Raw genomic sequence first — 24,801 nt, forward strand, 5'->3', positions numbered from 1 at the left:
CCCCCACAGTGACTGCAAGCACTCCTGGCCAGCAGGTGCTGCACTGATTTCCAGCACAGAACAAGATGTGCTGCTGGGGTTCAGACCAAATCAGACCCTGTGCTGTAGGAGAAAGTCTGTGGGTTGAATTGTAACACTGAGCTTATAACTGGTATAGTGGTGGAATGACTTGATGGAGAGAGAGCTTCAATTCTGGCTTATGTTCTACCTAGCTAAAATTGTTCCTGCATTTTCCTCCTCCCTGTGCTTGTTGGAACCCATTGTTTGGTGCTGTCTTGCTAAACAATTCCCTTCTTTTGCTCTGAGTTACATCTATTTCATTAGTGACTGCTCCAATTCTTCTGTTTCTGTCAAAAACCTTGAATCTCCCTACAGTGAGAGCTAATGTATAATACAAGATGTGTTTAGATGTCTTTGTGTACTTCCAGCTCAACAGGTAACTTCTCCATTGCAAAAATGCCATCAATTCAGGCTCCTGCACTGCTCAGATTTGAACAGCTGGTTTCATTCCTTGCCACCCCAAAAACCCTTTATGTACCTTACATGTCAGTGATTATTTCCTTTTGGATTATTTTCAGAGGACTCAAACGAGAAAAATCAACTGTACTGCAGACATGTGCCTAGCAGGAGTTTTACTGAGACCACCAGCTCATTTCACATAGGTCATCAAATGGTTTTCCAAGCATGTGCTGGCTTGGACTGGTTTTGTACCATTGACTGAGAGTGGAAATATTTCATATTCCTTGCTAATCCCCTGAGCCTGCTGGCCTCCCACCCCTGTGGCCATTATTTTTAAGGAGAATCAAGTGCAGAAATTCAGCTTTGTGTTCTTTCACTTAGGTCTCCAGCATTCTGTGCTATGTCAGGGAGCTTTTATGAAGTCTGGGAAAAATAAAATCAGGAGATTGCAAAGGAGTGAAGCTTGCTTTTCTTTCTAAATGGTAAAAAACAACAATAACAAAAAAGTCAAATAACTTTGCATGCTAGCTATAGATTTCTCAGCACAGTTTGAATCCTGGTGCTCCTCTTTGGACAAGCTGGGTTACTTGATTTCAAGGAGTTTTATGATTTTGGTTTTTCATTCTTTGCAGAGACAAGATGATCTGATAATATATGCATGTGTATCTTGAGTCTCCCTAAATGCTTTTTCTGCTTTTTCTTCCCAATAAGGATTGTGAAACTGGCATTTCTAGTCACCACAGTATTTCAGGGAGCTACATCCTTGAATGTGAAAGTAGAAGAGGAGCTGCAGGAGTGTGTAGAATGAAATTATGGGAACTTGACATACTGTCTGGAAAATATGTCTGGAAAGCTGTGGGTTTCCTTTTTACTCATATGCCTCTAAGTGGATTTGCTTTATTGCAATGCCAATAAATAATTTAAGCCATTTATTTGACAGCTTGTGATCCTGTCCATTAGGCTAGTGTGTTTTTGTTATGAGGGTAGAAATTTCCTTGTTTTTTTTTTTTTTCCTGCTGGGTCTGTCATGGATAGGTCTACAGCTTTTTTTTTAGTCTTAATTGCATGATGTCTCTTGCCTTACCAATGCTGTTGTAACCTCTGCTGAGTAGAGCACTGATAAAAGTCTGTTACCATTTGTAGAAAAAGAGATTAATAAGCTCATTGTTGTGCTACACAAGTCAGGAAAGTAGCAGCTTCTTTCCAGGTCTATGCAAGACTTGAGGAGTAATTTTTAAGCTCTTTCAGGATCTGAAGCTTTTTAACTGCAAAATGAATGTGGGATCTTTACTTTCTAGAAAGTTTAGGAAACCTTTCCAGAGAGGTTAGAAAACTCTTCAAGAATGCTTCCTCTGGGAATTCCTCATTGTGAAATAAGATTTTTTTCAAAGATGTTATTGCTAGATATTGACCTTCCTACATTTGTGTGTTTGGATGTATTTTTCACCTTTTTTCTCTACTTGGTAACTTCTCTGGGATCAAGTGTTAACAGTATCATGCCTGGTGTCTAATTTCTTTGGTAGTTCTGTTTGATACCAGTTCAAAAACATTTCCCTGCCATCATCCTTCTTCAGCAGTGGCTGGTGGCTGTACCTATTTCTAAATGTCGCATAAAAACCTTAAACAAGACTTGTAGTGAGCTAATTAAAGGCTGTATGGCAGAAAGTGCTAAAAACATGCCAGCCCTAAGGGAGGGGGAGTTCCCAGTACTTGCAGAGTTCCTTGGTGCTCCTTTTTGCCTCTTAATGACTTCAATTAGGGAATTGTTTGAGTTCTGAAGATTTGCTTTAGAGCCCGACATGAGCTTTGTGTAGGTGAAAGATCCTGCTACTTCAGAGGAGTTCTGTGAAGTCCAAAGGCTCAGCCACATCCCAAAATAATTAGTTTGCTGGCAGTTCAACACTTTTCAGTTGTGAAGGGCCATTTCTCTATCCTGCTGTAAAAGCTCTTTCGTGATTGTTACTGTCTTACAGAGTCTTGCTTTATCTGTTTTACCTTCCAGATGAGATCCAAATGTGGTTTTCCTTCCAGTAAACTCATGTTGGGAGTGTTTTCTTTAAGTGTTGCTTTAGTTCTCTTCTTTGACTTTCAATTGAGCAGGAGAGCAGCAGAAGTGTGATCAGATCTGACTTGGTGAGTTCAGTGAGTTGCTGGGCATTTGGGATTGAAGGGAGGGATATGAACACTGTTGTGATCCCACTTTGTTCCAAAGCTCCCTGAAGAGAAAGATTCTGGATTTTTAGTCTGCTTCTGCCAAGATCAATGAGGAAAAAAATTAAATCTACTTTCTCCAGTAAGAGCAGGACCTTTTTTGTAAAGACTCTAAGTTTTTCCCTGATTTTTGTGGTCAAATACACTAAGATACCCTTAAGGTGTATATATCAGTATATCTAGTCCCTACCTGGCAACCTGCAACTAAAAGAATAAGTGGTAGGAAGGGAAGGTTGTACAGATTTGGTCTGTGTCTCATTTCCATGGAAAAAGCCTCCTTTGTGCAGTTTCAGGTTTTTCTCACATGCAATCAGAGTAAGATCAGATCTCTTCCAGCTGACTCTGCTGCAAGTAGGCAGTGGGAAAAGCTCCAGCTAGCCTCAAGAAAACATTTTGTAGATGTGTCAGCTGTCAGCAGCTTCTTTTCCTCTGACACTACCCCCTCACTCCTAGAAAGCCCTTTCCTGAGTAGGTGGTAGTGTCTGCTCTCAAAGCAAATGCAAATCTTCTCAGGAGCCCTGCAAGGGAGATGGTCCTGCCTGTTGCCCTGATGGCCTGTTGGGATAAGTGGAAGGAGCTCCTCTGTAGTCACTGTGGCTTTGCTGATTTACATGCAAATAATTTGTTGACATATTATTATGGACTATTTCTATGTTTTCTGGAAATGAGAAGGATTAATGAGTCTCATACTTGCTGGCTTGACCTCTTCTGTCCCAGTTAAGCTAATCTTCTCCCTGCAAAACTAACTTATCGTAAGAATTTCTCTTCCCTTTTCTGAGTTTAAGTGATCATTTACAGTAAGGGCAGTAGCTTTCTATTAGTCCTAACAAATATTTTACCCTTTGTATTTTATCTTTCTTCTAGAATTGCTGATTTGTGTTCTTACCCTGTTGCCTCCTCCCCTCTTGGTTTACGCCTGCTGAATCCCACTTTGCATCAATGTCATGGAACACTGGAAGCTGTGCCTGTTCTCAAAATAATCACTGTTGTCCTCTTTCATGGCACCTTCCAGAATACTGTAACAAAAAGTGAAAATTTGTCAGCTGATGTTTCACCTCCCTCAGTAGCATGGGTCCATTTCTTGCTCTGATGTTGCTCTTGCTGAACTTTTGGAGCCCAAAGAAATACCTGGATTGACTTTCCTGCTCCAGCATTCCCCTGCAGAGGGAGTTATCACAAATTAGGATTAATAATCAACAGGAGGTGTCTATCTTAAGCTAAAATCTAGGACTGAAATCTTGGGAGAGAGGTGGGGCAAATGACACATCTGGGATTTCACAGGGCAGGAAAATCTGGTGTCAGCTGTTCCCGTAAGAAGGGAGTGAAAGACCAGAGGGTTCACAGACCTATTTCAGCCACTTTACCAGTAATGAGGCACTTCATTATCCTGGGAAAGGTGCTTTCCTGGAATATGAGAGGTTTATACTGCTCTGCATGAAGCCTTGCACATAATAAAGATGCAATGCAGGGAGGAGTCACTGGTGGTGTACTCTGGAGCTGTGAGTGCTGAGCTCTTGGGTCTCTCTGCTCCCTATGACATGGAAGCGCTGCTGGCCACAGGGTGTTGCTGGGTTTGGGCAGTGTCAATAACAGTGGGAAATTAGGAACAAAGAGCATTTGAACTACTGATCAGCAGTTCAGCTATGCACCAAAATGTAAACATTTGGCAAAACTGTCTGGCACACATATTTTGTGTTTCAGAAGATGAGTTAAAAATTTCTGGAAGCTTAAGGGCTTTGATGTTCTCCAGTTCCTTAAAAATGAATTCCTCCTAAATGAATCTGTGAGGAATAGATTCTCTTGTCTAAGAATTCACAAAATGTTTTGGAATTTTTACTTTTGTCTTTAGTAAAGGAAAGTGTGGGGATGTATGAAATGAAGAAATAGAAATACAGAGGCAGTACCCAGGTTAAGACTTACCAAAAGTTCCAGAGTTCTTGGCATGAAGACAGTTCTTGGCATGAAGACAGTTTCTGCACAACAAAAGAAATTACAATTTAAAGTGAGAATATTAGCATACTAACTCCAGGATCACTGTCCTTTTCAAGTAAGACCACATGTACAATTCTGCTGAACAAGCTATGCATGCATCAAGCCCTACAGAGAAAGGCCTACCCAATGCTCATGAGGAAAAACAATCCCAAAAATATTTTGTATTGGTTATTTTTGCCATTTTGGGGAAGAACTTTGACTAAAGCAAAACAAGGTCTAACTCATGTTGAACAATTAGGAAAGGCCTTGTATCCAGGGGAAGCGTGGCATGTACAAGTGCCAGCAGCACCAGGGATCTGCCACTTTCCATGGGACACCCACACTCATTAACCTCAGCCTGGGCTCCCTCCTCTGCCTTTCAATCTGAACCTCGAGATGACAAAACCCTGGGAAGGAAACATTCAGTACAATCTTCTAGTGCTGATTCTTCCCTTCCATGTACTTCCAAATGATTGGGGAAATCAGGATGTTGGGCCTGGGATACCAGTGTTTTCCCCAAAGCTGAATAGAAGCAGAGTAAAGTCTATATGTGGAAAGTATTTTGGCACTTTTTTGGTGTTATGAAATTAAGGGTAAATCTATCATTTTTGATATATTCTAGAAACAGGCAGTAAGGATGCATGGCACCCTTATATTTTACCACCAATCTGCAGATATCACAGTATCAGACAAAAGCTCAGGGGGCTGCAGCCTGAATTTTGAGTGCAGGCAGGCTGGGTGACAGAGGTGGAAAAGACTAAGCATGCTTGAAACTTGCAGCCCAACTAAAATGTCTCTTCCTTTGGCAGAAACTTTGCATCCTCTTGTGCCTAAAGATCCTCTGCTACAGACTTTACCTGTTCTAGTGCTTTTAATCACTAATAAACGATTACTACTCATAATAATAATTATATAATAATCAGTTTTAATCACTAAGTAACTGACAAAAAAGGTGCTGAGCCCACCTCTGTAGTTTGGAAATGATGCTGGTTCTGTGTGCAGTGATTGAGTGAGGGTCAGGATTTCCATGGAGAGGAGCCACAAAGGAATGAGTGTTCAGAGAGTGTTGCCCAGGACAGACTAGCAGATATCCTCTCTGTTTTCTCTTGAAAATGTCAGAGGTCATTTAAACCTCACAAGAGCCCCAAATCATCAAGAACCATTCTGTCTGGCACCACATGGTGAGAACTGTGGTTTGGGATCAAAATGGATTTTTAACTTTTTTACTGGTGCTGAAGTCTATGAAGAACCTGCCCAGAGTAAAGGAGATGGGGAACAGGATATCCACAAATAAGTCCAAAAGTTAAAAATACTGTGTTTTTTTTCCTAATAAGTGTGGGATTTTATTTTTTGCTATAGATTTGGTTTTATAGGTAGGGGAAATGTAGAAAAAAAACTATAGAGCTGCTCTTGTACAGGTCATTATGTCCAAGAAATTACCTCCTCTAATTTAGACAGCTCTTTTGCTTGGGCAGTAATTATTTGTGAGCACAACACCTAATATTTAGTCAGTCTCAACTCATCAGCTCAGCACCAGCATCCTCTGACTGCAGCCCAGGCTCTCTTTGCAGGCCTGGCTGCAGAAGCAGATTCCAGAAAATTAGTTTAGCATGTCAGTCCAGCACAGAGCTCCAGGCTTTGGGAGGAGGGATGAATGGAGGCACAGTTCTGGTGCAGACCACATGGACTGGAGGCTGCCCTCTGATTTACACACATGCTGAGCTGGGGGCAGTGCACAGGTGCATGTGGAGGCAGAAAAAGGCACATTTGTTTGTTTTTTTTCTTTTTAAAAGATCTGTCCCAGTCTGGCACATGCTTTGTGTCCATCCAGTAGCTAACTTCATACCTGAGGCTAGATTACAGAATCTGGTGTGTGTTCAGAGTGACTTTGTACTGCTGCCAAACAAGGAACAGGCTCATTGCTTATTCTCCCAATCAAAAATGCATTGTAAAAAGCAGCATAACGCAGAATTAGGGTTGCATGGTTTAAACATTAAACAGGCAGCAGAACCAAAGGGAAAGATGTCTGTGTCTACATCAGCCCTTAGCCAGGCTATTTCTATTGCTCTTTTTCCAGCTAGACATGCAGCTTATGTGAGCAGTGGTGAAAGCAGTGATATTTTTGTGGTGTGGGAGGCAAATGGAGCCTCGAAATGGGCTGGTATGAAGTGCCAACTGTGCTGTAAACCTCCCCAGTGCATCTTTTCAGCTTGAGCTGACCTTAAACCTTTTCACAGAATGAGGGATGCCTTGAGATGGTGTTTGCTCAGCATGGCTGGACACAGAGGCCTGGCTTCCTCAGGTAGATAATTGTAATATCTGGCTAACTGAGCCCAAAGGATCTGTGCAGGTGAGCTGCAAGCTACAGAAACATTTCCCCCTGTTTAAACAGATATGATTTGGAGATAGTGAAACACAGAGTAAGTATTTTATGAGTGCTGCATCTTCCTCCCAGCCCTACTCCTGTGTTATAGCAGAGCTGAGTCTGGCAAGAAGGTTGAGTCTATCAAAACCAGGCTGGTTGGGAGAATTAAACATTGATCTGCTTGGTCACCCAAGAAAGATCAAAACTGCACTTCAGGGCCTTTAGTGAATTTAATTGTTCTTACATGTGTTAACTTTGTTGTAACACTGACAGTTCTGAAGTGTTTTCAGGTTTTTATCACTGAGCAGCCAGCCTTGCCCTTGAGATGTTTAACATGTGGGCTGTAAATTGGCTTAAGAAGCTGGAACCACAGGTTGCTGCTATCTCTCCCCAGCCACCGTAAATGCTTGTTGAAGAATGCAGTGCATGGATTTGCAGCCCTGCACTTGCAGCTGGAACAGTTGTGAAGGGTGGGCAAGAAAAGCAAGAGCACAAGCCTCTGTTTGGCAAACACAGCCAAAGGTTCCACTTCACTGTGATCTGCAGATCTTATTGCAGGTTCAGGCTCAATGGATTGGACCAACTCATAGTTTAAGATTCCTGATTAATGGCCCAAAAAATAAAGCTTGTGGTTTTTTTTTTTTCCTGTGTTCTCTTCCATACTGCCTAATTTTCATTTGGACCAGATATTTTTGTCTTGGAAGGGGTAGGGAGGGCAGAGAAGTCCCTGCTGAAGTGATGGCTGCTGAAGTTTGGGTGGTTGCTCATGGATATAGGGTTTGATACTGAAGGACTCCTGTGTGGGGAACGTAAATCCTTCAGGAAGCCAGCAGGCAGCGTTGGGTTGATGCAGAGGCTTTCTATCAAATCTGAGGCTTCTGTGCTCCAAAGCCTGGGAGTTCTCTGTGAAACAGCTATAAGAACATTTTCCGTGTGGTCCAAAATTTTGCTTTTAACTTCTGTAAACACCCAGAAAAAAACCCCAACCCTTCACAGCCTCCCCCCAGACTGTCATCAGGTAACATGGCACAAACACAGAGCATGGAAACTTCTATTCAAACACTTAATACTGAGCAAAGTTATAAACTGCTGCAAAGGGGGTGTCCTGTAATGGAAAATGTTATGCAAGATGAGCTAGAGGAGAAGCTGCCACTGGTATGTGAAGCTGCAAAGCCATGGGTGGCTTGTTTTCCTTCTGCCTCTCCACCTAAGTTGTATAAGCAGCATCTGCCACCACGGTTATTTTTGCATTAAATTTCAAACTTCAAGTAGAATTTACAAGCTAGTTTATGGCTGTGTTAGAACTTTTTTTAAAAATTATAACTCTACATGCTTTCTAGTAGGGTATTTCAAATTTAATGCTGGGGGAATCATTCATACTCAGATCTTTAAAAATAATTTTTTTTTCTCTGAACTAGTATGTAAAGTTATCTCTGATTCCCTGACTTTGCTTGATCAGGAATTACTCTCAAAGGATGGTGTCACCTTTTTTTTTTACCTCCAGAGAGATGGAGAGTGAGAGACTTGGTAGCCTATTTTTTCTGGCATAGTACTCTGCAGCTTCAACCCCTTCAGGTCCTGGCTGAGTGCTGACAAACTGACCAGCCCTGGGCTCAGGGATGCCCTGATCCCTCCTGCCTCTCCCCCAGCACTTCCCTTCACCACTGGACAATCCTCATGGAGAGGGTGGTGCAGGAGCTAGGTTGAGGGAAAAGAAGTCCTGGGGTAGAGTGGAGGGGATGTTTTATTCCCAGAGAATCTGAACAGGCTCTCAGCTGCTCTGCTTCTCACTTCTTTTTCTTCCCCCTCCCCACACCAGATGATGACATAACTTCTCTACAAAATGCCACAGTGGCCATTTTTCCAGCCCAGCTCCTTCTGGGAATTTTTAGACCTAGTTTGAAAACTCATAAAGGTTCCATTACTCTTCTAATTAGGAAATAAAGAAGGCTTGTTATTTTGTGAGGGGCAAAGGACTTAAACCTTGAAAGCAATTATTTCCATGGTGAAATCCTACCCATAATTGGGACATCAGTATGGAAGCCAAAGAGATTAAGATCCCAACAACTCGTTGGACATGAGAAGGAAGGCAGTATAAAATCTGCAGAATGTCTCCAAGTCTAGCTGTCAGCTTTCTTCTTGATTTTTTTTTTTTTGGTGCAACTTCTAGGTAAAAAATGAACCAATTTAAAATTACGACAATAAACTGGTATATCACTGGCAATCTGTTTCAAGAAGTCTTCCCAGTTTCTTATCTAATAAATGAGTTGGGGGGTGAGAATGGTTTTTCTGGCCAACCACCTCACAGTGCAAGCTGCACAAAAAACCCTGTGCAGAAACTGCTGCCCACTAAAATCTGTAGCCCTTTAGTCAAGGAAAGGCTTGCACTTGCCTCTGGGTTCAGCTCATGTGAAATCCTAGCTCTGTGTCCCTCCAGCTCCCTCCATGCACTGAAGAAAAACAGCTCTGGGTGTGACAGAGGAGGAGCCAGAAGAGTGAGGATGAGGATGGTGGATGGGAGAACTAAATGAAGTTAGTGTTGCTGTCTTGATTGAAGGGCACCTGAAAAGCCCTATAAATAAATCACAGCTGCTCATCAAGGTGAGTTTTAAAACGAATCACCTTCAGGACCTGGATTTGGTGTTGATTTAATAGGAGGAGGATACTGTACATAGAGAACTTGAATTGGTGTTCTCAGCAATGGTGATGTTTGTGTGAGTGTTTTGTAAGGAGGGAGTTATTTGTCTGGAAATAGTCTGGAAATAGTCTCAGAAGACTCCGTGCACAGGGGTGGGGGAAGATAAAAATCCAGCTTTCCATTTTCTTTGGAATATTCTGCATATTCAGAAGAGGGAATGTCTTCAAACAATAGGCAGAGTTCACTTCCTCAGTTTAAAAATCCTTCATCACTCACTACTGCCCCACTTGATTTATGCTGCCCAAGGTGGGCCAGCCACACTTGAGCACTACAATAGCCTAATACGTAATAAAAAGCTAAAAAAGTCATAAAAGTTTTACACAGAGGATGTGACCAGCATAAACAGCTCACAATGTGTGCCTAATGCACAGTATAGGTGTCTGTGGAGCAAGAAAACAGTCATTGTTAAAAAAAAAAGAAACCTTCTGTTACAGTAGACAGTCTAAATCCACAATAGCTCTGACCCTGGTGCCTCCCTCTGCTTATGTGCTGGGATCTAGCAGAACACAACAATTTTGCACCAAAATCTTGGAATGTTTCCATTTTGGCAAAAAGTGCTGTTTGGGGCAGGCAAGCAGCGTTGCTAAGGTGCAGGGATGTGGGAGAGGCTGATCCAAGTCTTTGCTGCCTTCCTGCAGGTCCCAGATTTCTCCTGGCTAATCAGGGCAGGGGCTGGATGAGGCTTCAGGTCAGGGTTAGTGGTTTACTTGTGCTGTAGAACAGAGGGAACCCAAGGATATTAAACGGAAATAGAAATGCAAACTTCAATGAATGAAGTGGTAATTCATCTGAAAATTGCCCTTTTGTGGCCATTCCCACTGAAATTTATGGTTCAATCATGCCTTCACCCCTTCCTTTCAATGCCTCTTGCTGAAGATGAACTTGTTTGTGTGTCTGGGCAGCACAAAAGCCTTTATGGGGGAATGCCCCCCACTCCCCAGTGTTATATCTGTACTCATCTGAGCAAAGCCTGCTGCCTTGTGGCATCTGCTGTTTCTCTCTAGGAAATATTCACTGGCTGGGCTTGGTTTTTGAGCAAGTTGGCTTTGGTGAGGTGAGAGGTCTGGAGTGCTTGACACCTCATTGAGGACTGCATCGATGTGAGGCACAGTGCTGTCTGTGGTGACAGTGCTGTACACAGAATATCCTCAGCCTGCTTTGGGCTGCAGGGCTCTCTGGAAAAGGAGATTCAGTGCCTGAGCACTGATGACAGCAGGAATAACGTACTGGGATTTTTTCCTACACTTTATCGAGTAAAGCTTGGCTATAAAAAAAGGAAGGGTTTGGAAATTGCCTGACTTGACTGATTTATTCTTGTTGTGTGTGAAGCCTTAAGGCTATGGCTGTAAACGCTGTCTTGTGTCCATCAGAGATGCTGCCACCACCACCCTATATACCAAATTAGTTTCAGTAATGGCCCTGCAGTCTTACACATGCAGCTGCCACCTTGAGCTTCAGTAGCCTGCTGATTTTTAAACTATTCATTTCTGGGTGATGTTCAGATTTCTTGGGTCATGTGCAGCCTTTCAGCAAATTTCTGGGGTTCAGGGTGTGTCTCCTGTTCCTTTTTGGGGAACTATGGCTCTGATGTGGAGTTTCCTCCTATTTTGTACAGACTCATCTCTCTTCTTTGTGCTATTTCCAGACCTCTTTTACTCTCTGGGCTGCTGTTGTGTCCTGCTGGGGCTGTATGATGAAACCAAGGAACATGGATATTTTGCAAAGGCCCTTTCAAACCTCGTGTACACTGCACTCACGGACACAGCCTGTGACAGATGCACAACTACAGAAAAAGCCAAATACTGCCTTGAAAGCCTGGATTCATTTTCCTGCTGCCACTTGACAGGCTCCTCCAGGGAGTGTGTCCACCTCTTTTATTTTTTTTCCTTAAAACTTTGACAGCTCTAAGGCCTTTTCTCCTAATCTCTTCTTCTTAGCCTGAATTTTGCAAATACTGAGTGGAGGGCTGCAGGCTAGCAGATCCTTTGGGGCAGAGACAGGAGGGCAGAAGATTTGACAGCTGCCGTTGCTCTCTGAAGTATTAAGGACTGGGTCATCTGCACCTGCTGTGCACCTTTCCCCAAATCCTGGGGCTGGGATGAATTCCTGTGCCTGTGCTGCTCACACCGTGGCAGCAGAGTAATGGACAGGAGGGCATGAAATATCAACAGTCTAGGAGATTTCTTCTGCAGATTTAGTAGGTGTTAAGGTTTTGTAAATGTCTTTTTCTATACATGTTCTCCTGATTCTGTTATATATACATATTTAGCATGCTTAATTGCCAAATAAGCTAAGAAAATATTAGGCGTTGTCCTTGTTGGTGGGAACCCTGAAGATTCTGTTTGGATTTGAGCTTGTGATCTGAGTGTGGTGGGAAAAGATACCCAGCTTTGAACAGGTGTGATCCATGGGAGCCCATAAAATATAGCTAAAATGAGCATCCCTATAATAACAGAGACTTCAACACACCAGGACAGTAAAACAAATGATACAGGAAAATTTTAAGATGGCTTGATGACTGAACTATTTAATTCTTGGATTAGTGGAGCAAACTATTTACTACTTGTGTTTGTGCACTCCTTCAACTGATATTTATATCTCAGAGAAAAACAGGCAATGTCTGGAGAGAGATCTTGAAAGGCTGGGTTTGTTTGGGGCTGGGTTTTGAGGATTTCCATAACATTACCATAAGTTTGCTTACAGGAAATGGAAGGAAAACATGGTTTTTGGTAAAAGAACTTCAAAAAAATTGATTTTTTTTCAAAATGGAAATGCTTCTGTGTGAGTCAAGGCTTCTCTGATGGCATTGCCTTGCAGCTGAGGGAAGCACAAGCATCTGGGCTGTTTTTGTTTTGTTTGTCAAACCAGTCTCTCATGTGATACTTTCTGAAAGCCAAATCCTCCCAAATCTTGGGTGGCCTGGGCCTGAAACAATAAGTGGTCCAATTTCCCATACTTTTGCAGTATGTAACCACCAATATATTTTTGTTCCTGATTAAATTTGGACAGGGTTTATAGAAAATACCCTTCCCCTTAGAGAAAATGAATCAAAATTCCTTTTACTAATCCCTTTGAGCATATGAAGTTGAAGTTCATAACACAGAACTTGTACTGTAGGAGTTTCCTAATCAATGACAACTAATCTGGAAGATAAGATGAAAAAGCAGTAAGGAAATTGGTCACTGTGTCAAAAAGCTTAAGCTAAATATTTTCTGGATATTTCTCTGTGCTTCTTTGCACATCCTTAATGGCTGCCAAGAAATCATAATAGAAAACAATGAATGAATAATATAATTTCAGGAGCTGAAATTTGTTCTGTTAGTATTTTTTTATAGATTTGCTGAATATCACTGGATGGTATTTCAGAAGAGGTTTTTTTGGGGGTTTTTTGTTAGATGTTATTGAAGGGGTTCTGAGAGCAGTTGTTGCACATTATTGGAGCATTCATTTCTATTTCTGGGAATACTTTATAATGAAGTATTTTTTAATAAATACTTCATAATAAAATTCAGTGGAGAATTAGAAAGGGTGTCACTTGACATTGTCAAATGGAAGTATGCATCGAGCTTAACTGGAATTTTTTTGTCCTTTTAATTAATGAGCTCTAGGTGAGTTCCAAAATCTTGGAATCCCCCACAAGACAGGCATCTGACCACCCCAGTGCAGGGCTTGAATAGAACTTTGCCTGTTCATAGCATTGTGCAAATTCTGTTTAGTGCTCAGTGTGCCTCTGGCACAGGTGGGGATGGAGCTGTGGGAGGAAGAGGGGGACTTCCCTTGGATTTCCAACAGCTCCTGGTGGCTCCAGGCAGATGCCGGGGGCTGGTGGGATTCCTCTGCTGAGCACAGTGCAAACTGAGGAGTAATCCCTGCTCCTGTGGGCTGAGGGGAACCAGCAAATCCCCTCTGTGTGGTTTTACGAGCTCCTGACACGCGCTGGGCGCGGGATGACAATGGTTTGAAATATGGAGCTGTACATTGCAGCCCCTGGAGCTGTCCCACTGCCTGCTCCTGCAGTCAGCAGCTCACTGCTTTTATGGTGTGGCTGTCACTAATGGGGCTGGTATCTCCCTGGAGGATGGGGAGTTTATCCATGATCCAGTCAGAAATGGGAGGTGTTGCCAGGAGGGCCAGACAGGGACTTTAAGCTGTTTCTCTGATATTTGATTTGCATTCATCTGTGTGTGAGAACTCGGTGATTTTGAGGGAGCATTCAGTTGTATTTAACAGCTCAGAAGCCAAATTCAAGAACCCCAGTGGCATTTTTAAAAATCAAATATGGAGTAGTTGACTTGTTTTGAATACTGAAAGCTGGTAACTAAACCCCGGGGAGCTGGGAGTGCTCAGCCTGGAGAAAAGGAGACTCAGGGGTGACCTTATTGCTCTCTACAGCTCCTGAAAGGTGCCTGTGCTCAGCTGGGGCTGGGCTCTTTCTCCAGGCAGCACTGACAGAACCAGAGCACACAGCCTCAAGCTGCACCAAGGGAAATACAGGTTGGGTATCAGGAAAAAGTTTTTCACAGAAAGGGTGATAAAGTTCTGGAATGGCTGCCCAGGGAGGTGGTGCAGTCACCATCCCTGGTGTGTTTAACAAAGCCTGGATGTGGCACTGGGTGCCAGGGTTGAGTTGAGGTGTTGGGGCTGGGTTGGACTCGATCTTTGAGGTCTCTTCCAACCTAGGAAAAAGAAAAAGGGCAGGAGTGTGTTTCGGAGACCATTATCGATTTAAAGCCTCTTTAAAAGCTAGGGACACTTCTTAGAAAATCTATCAAATATTACTTTTCCCCCCCTTCTTTGCTTTGTGGTGTAATCTGCTAAATTCTAGAAAAAGTCAAATTTGTGATATTGCTTCTAATGAATCCAAACAATAGCTGTTAGCTAGGAATTCAACACACGTTCTGACCCTCAGAAGCAGCTCTGACTCAAGGCATGTGTATGTTTATCCTGATGGTTATAACATCATATGTGGTAGATGCTGGCAAGGACATCCCTTCCCTCTACCCAAAAGCATTTAGCAGTGGTGAAAAGACTTTTGTCAAGGCAGGCATAATTCTTTCCATATTTGTGCTTTTAAAAAAGTTCACTGATTATTTTTTATTTATGGATGCTGTCTCTGTGGCTGAAAATAATAAAGATGTTAACCATGAGCCACTGGTGACTGGTTTATATCATCAGTATCTAAACTTGCAGCACTGGGAATTGCTCCTGATGACTTGTGACGCTGAGTGCTGGAGTGTGGTAGTGGGGCTACCTCAATACAGGGTAGCATGTGATAATCTGGAGAGTTTCATGGAAGAAGAATTTATTTTCTTTATAGGAAAAATGTAATGAATCCTCAACCAAATGCTCTCAAAGATGTATTTTTGATGTTTAATGGGGAAAGGACTGCTGCTTTTTTTGAGCTTTGTATGCCAAGACTGTTATCAAGCCACCTCTGAGGTCTGTTTTATGAGGGATTCTCTGAATATGTGTCACAGACATACTCGTGTTAATTTTTTTGTGGTAACTCATGAATCAGGAACACAAAGCTAATGAACACCCATGGAAAACTGAACTGTTTGCATTGCTAGGTTCCCTCTGATACTGCTAAAACAGCTAAGCAGTGATTCCTTAGAGATATTATTTGAGGTATTTAGAAGCAGTTGTGTTCATTGTTACCAGTGCAAAAAGATTCAGGAGCACTGCAGCCTTTCCTGGTGAGGAATGGCTTCTCTGAGGAAGTGGCATCTGAGGAGATGCCTTGTCCTGCAAAAGCAGAATTCCAGACAGCCAGCTGGGAGCACTTGTGCTGCCTTTCCATTCCTCTAGAAACAGAATTGGAGCAAGGTCATGAAAATGGCTTAAAAAAGCATTTCAAATATGAATTCAAAGGACTGAATGCCAAGGGGATGGAATTATTTCCCCAGCATTGATGTGAGTGTGCTTCATACAGCTCCCACTTGGAGCTCAATTGCTGTGAAATATTCTTGGAGGGACAAGAGAAAGTTTGGATTTGTGACATTCATCTGTGTCAAAGAACAGGAAAAAGGATATTTGCACTCTGTCTGCAAATATCAGTGCACTGAAGGTTACACTAAACTCCAGGGCTGAAGAGCTTGGCACAGAAAGGGAACTTGTGTCATTTTGGTAAAGGAAGGGACAAATAGAGATTGGAACCATTCAAAAGATCAGGTATTTAATGAGAATTTGATGAGCACTGATCATGGGAGAGCCAGAAGATCATAAATTATTTCTTGGAGTAAGTGTGATCTCTGTGTAGAGAATTTAATTCTAATACCTTCAACTTCACTGTCTGACCAAAGGGCAGGCCAAAATAGGTTTGATATAAAGTGCAAAAGCTCTGTTCTACATAAACCTCAAATTTGCCATAAACTATGGTTTAACATAGTTAACACCTCCTGCACAGCAAAGCACGGGGATTAAATCTCTTGGAAGCAAAGTAATTTGGAAGTGCAGAGGAGCTGTAGGCTGGACCTGTGAGAAACAGATGAGCTGTTACTCCTTTTCTCTTGTACTTCTGTTACCTCATCACATGCTATACCAGGGATGTGGTTTATATAGAGAAATAGCAGAGCTGTCCGCAGTTCCCACCCCCAGCTGCCCCCTGAGAAATTCTGCCCTGCTACTTCATCAATGCTAATGATGGAGATGGTCTGGGATGTCAGTGGGTAGCACAGAATGAAATGTAATGTAAAACTACAGCATGAAGGCTTCTGTCCTGGTTATTTTTAAATTAATACTTAATTTCTTTTATTTAAATAAAGCTCTTTCAGTAAATTCCCAGTGAGGGACATAACCCAGAGCACTTCACTGAAAGCTGGGTGTGTCTAGATTTGAAGATGAACTGAATATTTGGCAAATCCCCACTATTTCCTTGTGAGAGGGGACAAGGAAAGACATTCCACTGTGTTCACCATTACACCAAATGCTGCATCTTTAGAGAAACCCCCTTGGGGGTTCATACTTTCCTAGGGCTGCTGGCACGCAGTCCTGCCTGTGCACAAAGGATTTGGCACATGGAGATCCCACCAGTGCAAGTGCCTTCCACATCCTGCTGCTGTGATACAAGCAGAGGGACCACCTCATGGGAGGTTGAATCCCAGCTGACATGGCTTGGTGATGTTGCAATAGGGATAATTGTAGCTTCAGTGGGGCCCCTCAGCTCTGGAACAAGATGCCTCGGCAGGAAATGATGCTGGATGGATGGTGAGGACTTGGTGCACTGCCATACCCAGCTCCCAGATTTGCTCTGTGGCATTATAGAAGCCATATTGCTAATATTTCTTCATTTGCTTCCTGCTCTGCTTTTAATGAGTTGAGGCAGATATTGCAGTTCCTCTCCCCTCCATTGGGCAAACCCAAGGGCAGACAGAGGTTTGGGCTTAGCAAAATCCCGGGGCTGCTGTCGAGGTTCTGTCTGCTGTGCCTACTCTTCTTCCCTATAAATTTGTTGTCTTTGGCAGAGACAGAAGTTTTCCCCTTCCAAGGAAGTGGCAAAGGCTTGTCCTGTGCAGAGGGGACTGCGTGGCTGGCAGATTGAGGGAGGGATGTGCTGTGACACGTAGCCCTCCCCACAAATCCCCCGTGTGACTTTGGCACAGCCACAGGTGTGGCTCTGCCCTTGCATCCCACGAGCTGAGAGGGTGAGATGCAGGGCACTGCAGAGCCTGTTGTGAAAATGTTCTTTACTGGGGCAGGTAGCACTCAGAGGTGAGTGCTCAGAGTGGCACAAAGCTGCAGTTTGCTCTGAGCTGGGTGAACACAGCTCTGTGTGTGAGAGCAGAGATTGGCTGCTCTCACCTCTTCCCCTCTGCACTGTCTTGCTCTTCCTGGTCCTGTCTCTGCTGAGATGGATCATACTGATACCCAGGATGAGCTGAATGTCTGAACAGTGTGGATCTCAGCTGGATGTGCATGGAGCTCCTCAGTCCCTTGTTTTCAGCCTTTAAAAAGGGAGCAGTCCCCTTTGCTTCCTATTCTGCATTTTACCTGTAAGACATGGAAATGCAGCACTGTACAGAAAGAATTTGGGTTCTCTAGAGGTGTGTGGTGTGACCTAGACTGGTCAGAGCTTCTTGAGTCTGGGGAAGATGCAAGGAAATAGATGACAATAAAATAAAGCATGAGCTGGCTGTAAAGTGGTGGCTGTATTCATGCTGTTCCTGTTAGGCAGTGGTAAAGTGTGGACAGTAATAAATTCACTGTTTGAAGCAAATACTGGCAGAATCAGATATTCCTGCCAGCAGCTACCTCTGCTTCATTTTGTTGAGTAAATTCAGTTGCTTGAGTTGCCTTTCTCTCATCATGGCTTGCCATCCTTAGGGATGTGGCCACTGAGAAGCAGTTGCAAGTGTTGAATTCTCCTAGAGCAGGCAGAGCTGCACAGGAGACCTAAATGAAGATCACAAGGATTGTTTGCAAACATGGGCATGTGTGGGACTTAAATGGGCTTTGCCCACGAAAGCTGTGCTTTTCATTTGAGTCCAAGTTAATGACCCTGCCCTAACCTCTGCTCACTGCCTGAGCCAAGCTGCTGGAGCTGAATAGTTCATTAGCATCAGAGCACAAAGGGGGCTGGTTCTCACATTGCTGTAACAATAGGAGATGTCAGAGAATATTGATTTGATTAGGCTGATACTCGGTGTAGCCTGCTCTGAGTGAGGGGAGAACCGAGGCCAAGGGATGTGGCTTACCCTCAAAATGCCTGTACCAGCAGCTGTGTAATTTGTAAGCTGGTTGCAAAAGCAGATGATGGCACCATCTTTTCTGCCTGGAAAACAATGCTCGAATTAAAGCCAAATTTACAAGGAGGAGTGTGTGCTGTGCAATTGTTTGGGGCAAAGGCACTGATTTTTCTCAAAATAAGGCACACAGAGTGTGTAAATTTTTGAGCACTGCTGCTTGCACTGTGTGCCATTTTTTCATGACTGCCAGTGAAAAATGGAAGTGTTTGAAGAATTATACATGCTGTCTATAGTTTGTACTCTGTGTGAGAAGTAGGCATGCTCTTTGAAAAAGGGATTCCTGAGAGCAGAGTGCCCTTAGCTGTGTTCACCTGCAGAAAAAGTGTGTAAAATCCACACTTTTGGATGCAATGCAGAAGAGCCCTTTTTATACTTTTCTGCTAGTGAGGGAAGGTGCTGTGAAGTCTCTGTTCTTTGGGGGGCACTGTGTACTAATAGCTAGGCTTAGTTTTGTAGTGGAAAAGTGCAGGTATTCTGTTTTCTTTGGAATATGGGCCACTATGTTGTTTGTTTTGCTTTTAGTAAGGTAAAGTCACTGTGACCATGATTAATTCTTTCTTGTTGTGGGAAAAGTATATTTTCCCAGCAGGTTTTTTGGATGTCTTTTTGGTTTTGATCTTTTTTTAGTGTATAAATGTGCTTTGCACACATTTAGTTGTCTAAACTCAGAGAAATAAAATACTTCACTTAACAGAAATGGGTAGATATACCACACCAAAATGAATGGCAAAGAGGCATAATTATATACCAGATTTTTAATTACTTTAATCCAAGGTGTGGAAGTGCTGCTCATGGAAATACTTGACTAAATCCTACTCTCAGGGTGCTAGGCAAGTCTCTTCTCTGTAGCCTGGGGGTTTTTCTTTCCTAATACCTTTAGGAAAGCTGAAAACTGGTACCATCTATTCCTGGCTTGGTTTTCATGACCTGCTTTTTGATTCCTGCACCTTCAACAGCACCCTGTGTTTATTCACTGACTCTTGTGAGCACTCTGAGGAATTGTGGTGCTTCTCAGGTAGAGACAGAGCACAGCCCTTGCCATTCATGGGGGGTTTGGGCACTTGGAGTGAGAGGCTTTGTGTCCTGGGTATGTGCTGAAAATCCATGATGGAAATAACTCCTTGCAGGGCTCTGGCTCTTCCACTGGGTATGAATGAGTCCTAGGCAGACTGAGGCTGGAATTTGGGTTAGGAAGTGCACCCTTACATTCCAGTCCTTGTTCCTGTGTCTGAAAACACTGAGTTTTTTTTACTTTTAGCTGACTGACACTGTACTGCACACAGCCCCACGTTTGAAGAGATGCTCATATTTCTCTGCTCTCTTTTGTGGTAGTTTTTACACCCTCTTTGAGCGTGCTGGTGGCTTTGAAGTCCTATGGGTTGTGCCGTTTCAGGCCAAAAGATATTGCCTGAAGCAGCATGCGTAAAACTTTCCTGAAAAGTTACCTCTGCCTGCCTAACACAGAAGAAGCTTGTCTGTGCCCAGGAGGTAATTGCAGGGATGATCAAACCTGCTCGTGGTGTGTGGGCTTCTCCCCCGTGCCCTCAGCAGCAATCCCCCAGCCAGGGCTGCCAGCTGGGTGGCTGGCTCACAAATCTCAGCTTCCTCACCTTGGTGTCAGAGCTGTGAGCTCCAGCACCCGGGGATGATGTGTGAGATGAGGCTGGTTTCAGATGAGCTGTGGAAATGGCGCAGCCATAGCATCATTTGGAAACGTCTGCTGGGGAGGGGGAAGCCCACACTGGGCTCTCTTTATGCTGTTGGGAGGTTTGAGAAAGCTTGCAGAGCCAAACCAGGCCTGGAGGGAGGGAGAGAGGAGGTGTGAGCAGGCCTGGGGTGCAGGGCACGTTTCCTGCCTGCTGCTCCTCAAAGGAGGGAAAAGCCAAGGGTGGAGTGCCCAAATGTAAGATGTGAACCATCTCCTGGCTTTGCTCTGGGTGTGCTCCTCACCCAACCCAGCTCCTGAGCTGCCTGTGTCCCCCAGGGGCCAGGAGAGGTTTAGCCCTCCTTCCTTCCATCCGAGCAAGTGACACAGGTACCACCTACCCTGGCACAGGCAGCAAGGCCTCCTGCAAGGTCTGGTTAGCTTTCTGTCATCTCAAAAAATCCCCCCTCATCTTTGATGGTGAGGTACCACTTAGCACTTCTATTCTGGAAGGGCTCAAAGTGGAGGATGGTGCAGTTGTGCCTGGTTTTTCAGGGGCTGAATACTCCAGCAGGTAGTGAGGAGCAAGAGAATTGTTTCATGTTGCTAGGAAAGGGAATCCTATCTTTCCTCTCAGGACCTCCTTTAGCTCCCCAGAGAGTTTACAGGGTAGGACCAAGCTCTGCCCCAGCCATGTTGACCCTCCAGGGATGTATTTTGTCATTGGGAATGTCAGGACTCCTTTCCATCCCTGTTGTGCTCAGAGACAAAGGATGGCAGAGTTTCACAGTGAAATGTTGCACTGCAGAGGTGTGAAGGGAGCCCAAACCTGTCAGGTTTCAAAGATTTCTGTGTTTTTGCTGTGAGCATGAGGACAGTTTGACCTACTGGGAACTGTGAAGACAACAAAAATTTACAATTTGGGGGTGAGAGGCAAGAACCAGTTTGGTACAGATGGGAAGAATGACCTTCCCTGTGGTGTATTTGATGCTCTATGTGCATCTTGCTGTATTGTGGGAATGTGCAGGTGTGGGTGCCTCAGGATGTTTTTCTGGAGTGATTTAGGATGTTTCTGGAATGGTTCAGCATGTGATTCTGGAATGGCAGCTGAAGACATTGCAGTGACAGTGGTGGGACACTGCTCAGTAGTGATCACCTGCACCAAGTCAAATAAAAAGAGAAAATTTTGGGGAACTCAATAGTAGCAATGACTTCATTTTGAAAAGCAAAATATCGTCCCTCCATAAATACCCCTGAGATTTTTCCAGGCAGGATCACAGCTGCTTTGGGAAGAAGGCACTCTGAGGCTGGGCCAGCAATGACCCAAGTGGACCCTCTGGCCACCACTGTCTGCTGAGCCTCGAGGGCTCTGTGGTGCCAAATGCAAATGGCTTAGAGTGTCTGCACACAGCAACCAGAGCTGCCCCCCAGGGGGATGATATACCCTGGATTTCTAGACCACAGATTTACCTCAGCTTCAAACTGTAAATTTTGCAGGAAAATTTGATAAACCTGTGAGAGCCCCAGTCCTGACAGAGATTTCCAGGTACTTCTAACATGATTCTTCTGAGGGACAGACTGCAGGTTCAGGGCTCCAAGAATGCACTAACAACCCAAAATGTAGAAGTGCTTTGACTCTTATCACAAGCAGTCCCACCCTTGCCCTGTGTTATCAAACTTTGGAGCTTAGCAATGAGCACTTGCAGGGCCCTTCCTGACTGTGATGAGGTATTGATATCAAAATTGCACTTGATTTAGGGGTTTAATTTTTGCATATACTCTTCTTCCCCTATGTTTTACATGTGCAAGCATAAACCAGGATTTGGGTTATTCCAGCCCCAGAAATATTTTTAGGTCTGGGCTGTGGCACAAAGGGTCTCACTGTTGAAGCAAAGGGGAGGCTGTAGTTAGACTGGCAGTCCTGGTGGTGAGGGCAAGGGCTACCATGGGAGTTCTCTAAATTGTTACAACTGTCGATTTGGGCAGGTTGTCACTGTATTTACAGCAGGCTCCTGTCATAGGATGCAGAGGGGCACCCACCAGATTTTAACTCTGCATTCTTCAAAGCTCAGGTTTCCAGCAATGCCTCCAGGAAAACTCTGGGATCTGTGACATTTTATTAGCTTGAAAGCTTCAAGTAAAGGAATTCAAAAGTTCCTCTCAGTGAAATTCAACTGAGCAAGAAGGATGCAAACTTTACTTTTCATGATGTAATTTTCCCAAAGCAAAATTGGGCTTTTTTGGGTGAAATTTTGTTGGAAAGGTGACTTGGAACACAGAGTTTGGGATGCTTTAGCAAGGGAGTATCAAAGTCATGATAAGAAAAAAAAAAGCTAAAATACCACAAAAACAGTCTAAAAAAGCTAAAATACCACAAAAACCTCCAGTTGCTTTCAGCTTTATGTAGTGCATCCCTTCTGGCTCCCTGTTGCAGTGGACACTGAGATTGTAGGGGTTGATGGCTGTGCTGGAATGAGAACCTGAGGGTCCTAACCTTCAGTTTTCTCTTTTGATAGCCCACATCCCTTAACCCTGCTTTTTTCTTAGCCTGGATTCTTCAGTGTTTTCCACCCTAAAAATCTAGGGGATGCTAAGATCCAGTAGAGATGTGCAATTCCTTCCTGAATAATGTCATTACCTCTTTTTGTTTGGTCACGGATATATAGGCTAATAATTTCTGTAGTTAATGGAATGACTGAGAACAAGGATTTTGTTCTCTCTTGTCTAGTAAACCCCACAAACAAAGTTATATACATGCTGTAGGTATTACTTTTAATATTTATGACTGTTGTAGCCACATCATGGGAGCTGTGTGGCATTAGAAGAATTTTCCAAAGGGTTGTTAAAATGAAGGAAAAAAAGTGCCTTCAAAAAACAAGCACACTTTTTGCTTCATATAATAAAGCAGTCAAATTTAAAATGACACTAGAATAACCATGATTTCTTGCTGTAAATCTACATAGATTTGGCTCTCTGATTTTTTTTTTTTTTTATGCTACAAGGATTGGTTTACTGTCTGTGGACTGGATCCTTCTTCCATTACACATGTGACTAAATCTGTGGGGCCCAGAGGCCAGAAAGAAGGACCCAGAAAGGCATTAAAATAGTTTAGCCCATTCAGCTGCAAAGTCATCTTACACATAGTTTCCCTCTAACTGGTTTTGTGTATGTTACTGTCAAATACAAATCTGCAGAACATCTCCTGGCCTGGAGTCTCATTCCCTTAGAGCAGTCAGCTGCTCTGCAGCCTTCCTCAGTGGCTGGTACATGTGCATGTTGGGATCTCTGTACTCTGCTGTTTTCTGGGCATTTTCTTCTCTATTTTCACACTTTGTTTATGTACTTTGTATGTTTCCCTGACCAGTCTTTATCTCTCTGTCCATTTTTAAGATGCCTGTGTAATTTGCAAAGTTATCAGCAGCGTGCAATCACTAAAGCAAAACAAAGATAAAAATTAATCTAAGTTTACTTTATTGATAATATTCAAAGACCGTGCAAGTATTGGTCATATTAAGGAGATGTAGGGCTCTTCTCATAGTAAATGAGCCAGGCTTAATTCTAAATGAATAGTTGTGGGACTATAAACTAAACCTGTGCACCCAAACAGTCCAGCTTGCCAAGGATCATCGTGGAAGTTTCAAATCTCTTTAAAAGTTATTTTTCAGAACATGGCTATTCTATCTGTAACTTCTATTGTGCTTTTGAAATGGAATCAGGCTGTGAAGCCTGCCAACTCATCTTTCATGTGCCTTTCCCACTGGTGTCTCTCTCTAGAATCAAGCTTGCACAGCAGAGTGTTTCTGCTGCCTTTTACATGTGGTCCTCGTTAAAAAAAATTACAATGTAGTTTAGCTGTGGTGAAATTATTTGATTTAAAAAAAAAACCTGTGCAAAAAGTAAACATGTTTACTGTATCCCTTTCCATTCAGCGCATTTCCTTTTTTTAAGCCCCGTTTGTGTCCAACAAGACAGCCTCTTTCTCCAAGATTAACATTTCTTATGATTGTTCCTGACAGAGGATTTACTTTCAGAGGCCCTGCTAAGGATAACCAAAAAAGGGCATGTAGCAAGACAGTTTTGGCAGCTCGCACGAATTTTCGGAGCTTTTTAGGTCTTGGTTTTCTGATGAGTGGCTTCCTGAGCATGCCTGGGGAATGACAGGCATCCCTGCAGGCAGGCTGAGCCCACCTTGGCTTGCGCGCAGCCATTGGCTGCCCATCGGAATAAATCGAGGACAATGCATTCCGCCGCCTGCCAATTGTAAACATAAGGGATATGTATCCACTTAGCGTTGACTTTTGGGAGGGGCCAAGGAAAAGCTGCACTTTTATTGAATAGGGCTGTGTGTGTGTGTGTGTGTGTGTGCGAGGCTGCTGGTGCGCCTCTCTCGCTGCGCTCCTGCCCGAGCAGCCAGTTATTCATTTCCTTCCTACGAGCTGGGAACTGTGCAGCCGGAGGTAAGGAAGGGCTTGCGGGACGTGTTCTCCCGGGATGGAGCAGCCCGCGGGTCCGAGCGAGCTGTCCCGGGCTGTTCCTGCTCTGCTCCCCTCTCTCCGTGCCCCCCCTTTCCAGATGTGCCTGGTGAGCCGGGGGAGATCTCGGGTGGAGGGGGGATGCGTGTTTGCTCACCCCGCTGGACCTGTGCTGATCCCACCCCTCCATTTTTCATCCTTTGGTGGGCTCATTAGTGGACCAATAACCTATTCTA

At 43.6% G+C, this 24,801-nt stretch overlaps 1 protein-coding gene across 10 annotated transcripts in view; it reads left to right on the top strand.

The window, feature by feature from the left end:
- Window positions 1-24,801, top strand: part of CALD1 (caldesmon 1) — a 211,457-nt gene that overhangs the window by 20,901 nt on the left and 165,755 nt on the right. For 2 of the 10 annotated variants that reach the window (XM_064421335.1, XM_064421337.1), the window contains exon 1: window positions 24,335-24,550. The exons of 3 other annotated variants lie outside the window; for them this stretch is intronic. The gene's annotated coding sequence lies outside the window, so the exon portion shown is untranslated. Of the gene's footprint in view, window positions 1-24,329; window positions 24,551-24,801 lie in introns of those variants that run through there. 5 more of the 10 variants (XR_010362826.1, XM_064421340.1, XM_064421343.1 and 2 more) reach the window with 5 other exon arrangements.

The sequence above is a fragment of the Passer domesticus genome, chromosome 5 (genome assembly GCF_036417665.1).
Source record: "Passer domesticus isolate bPasDom1 chromosome 5, bPasDom1.hap1, whole genome shotgun sequence".
NCBI lineage: Eukaryota > Metazoa > Chordata > Aves > Passeriformes > Passeridae > Passer > Passer domesticus.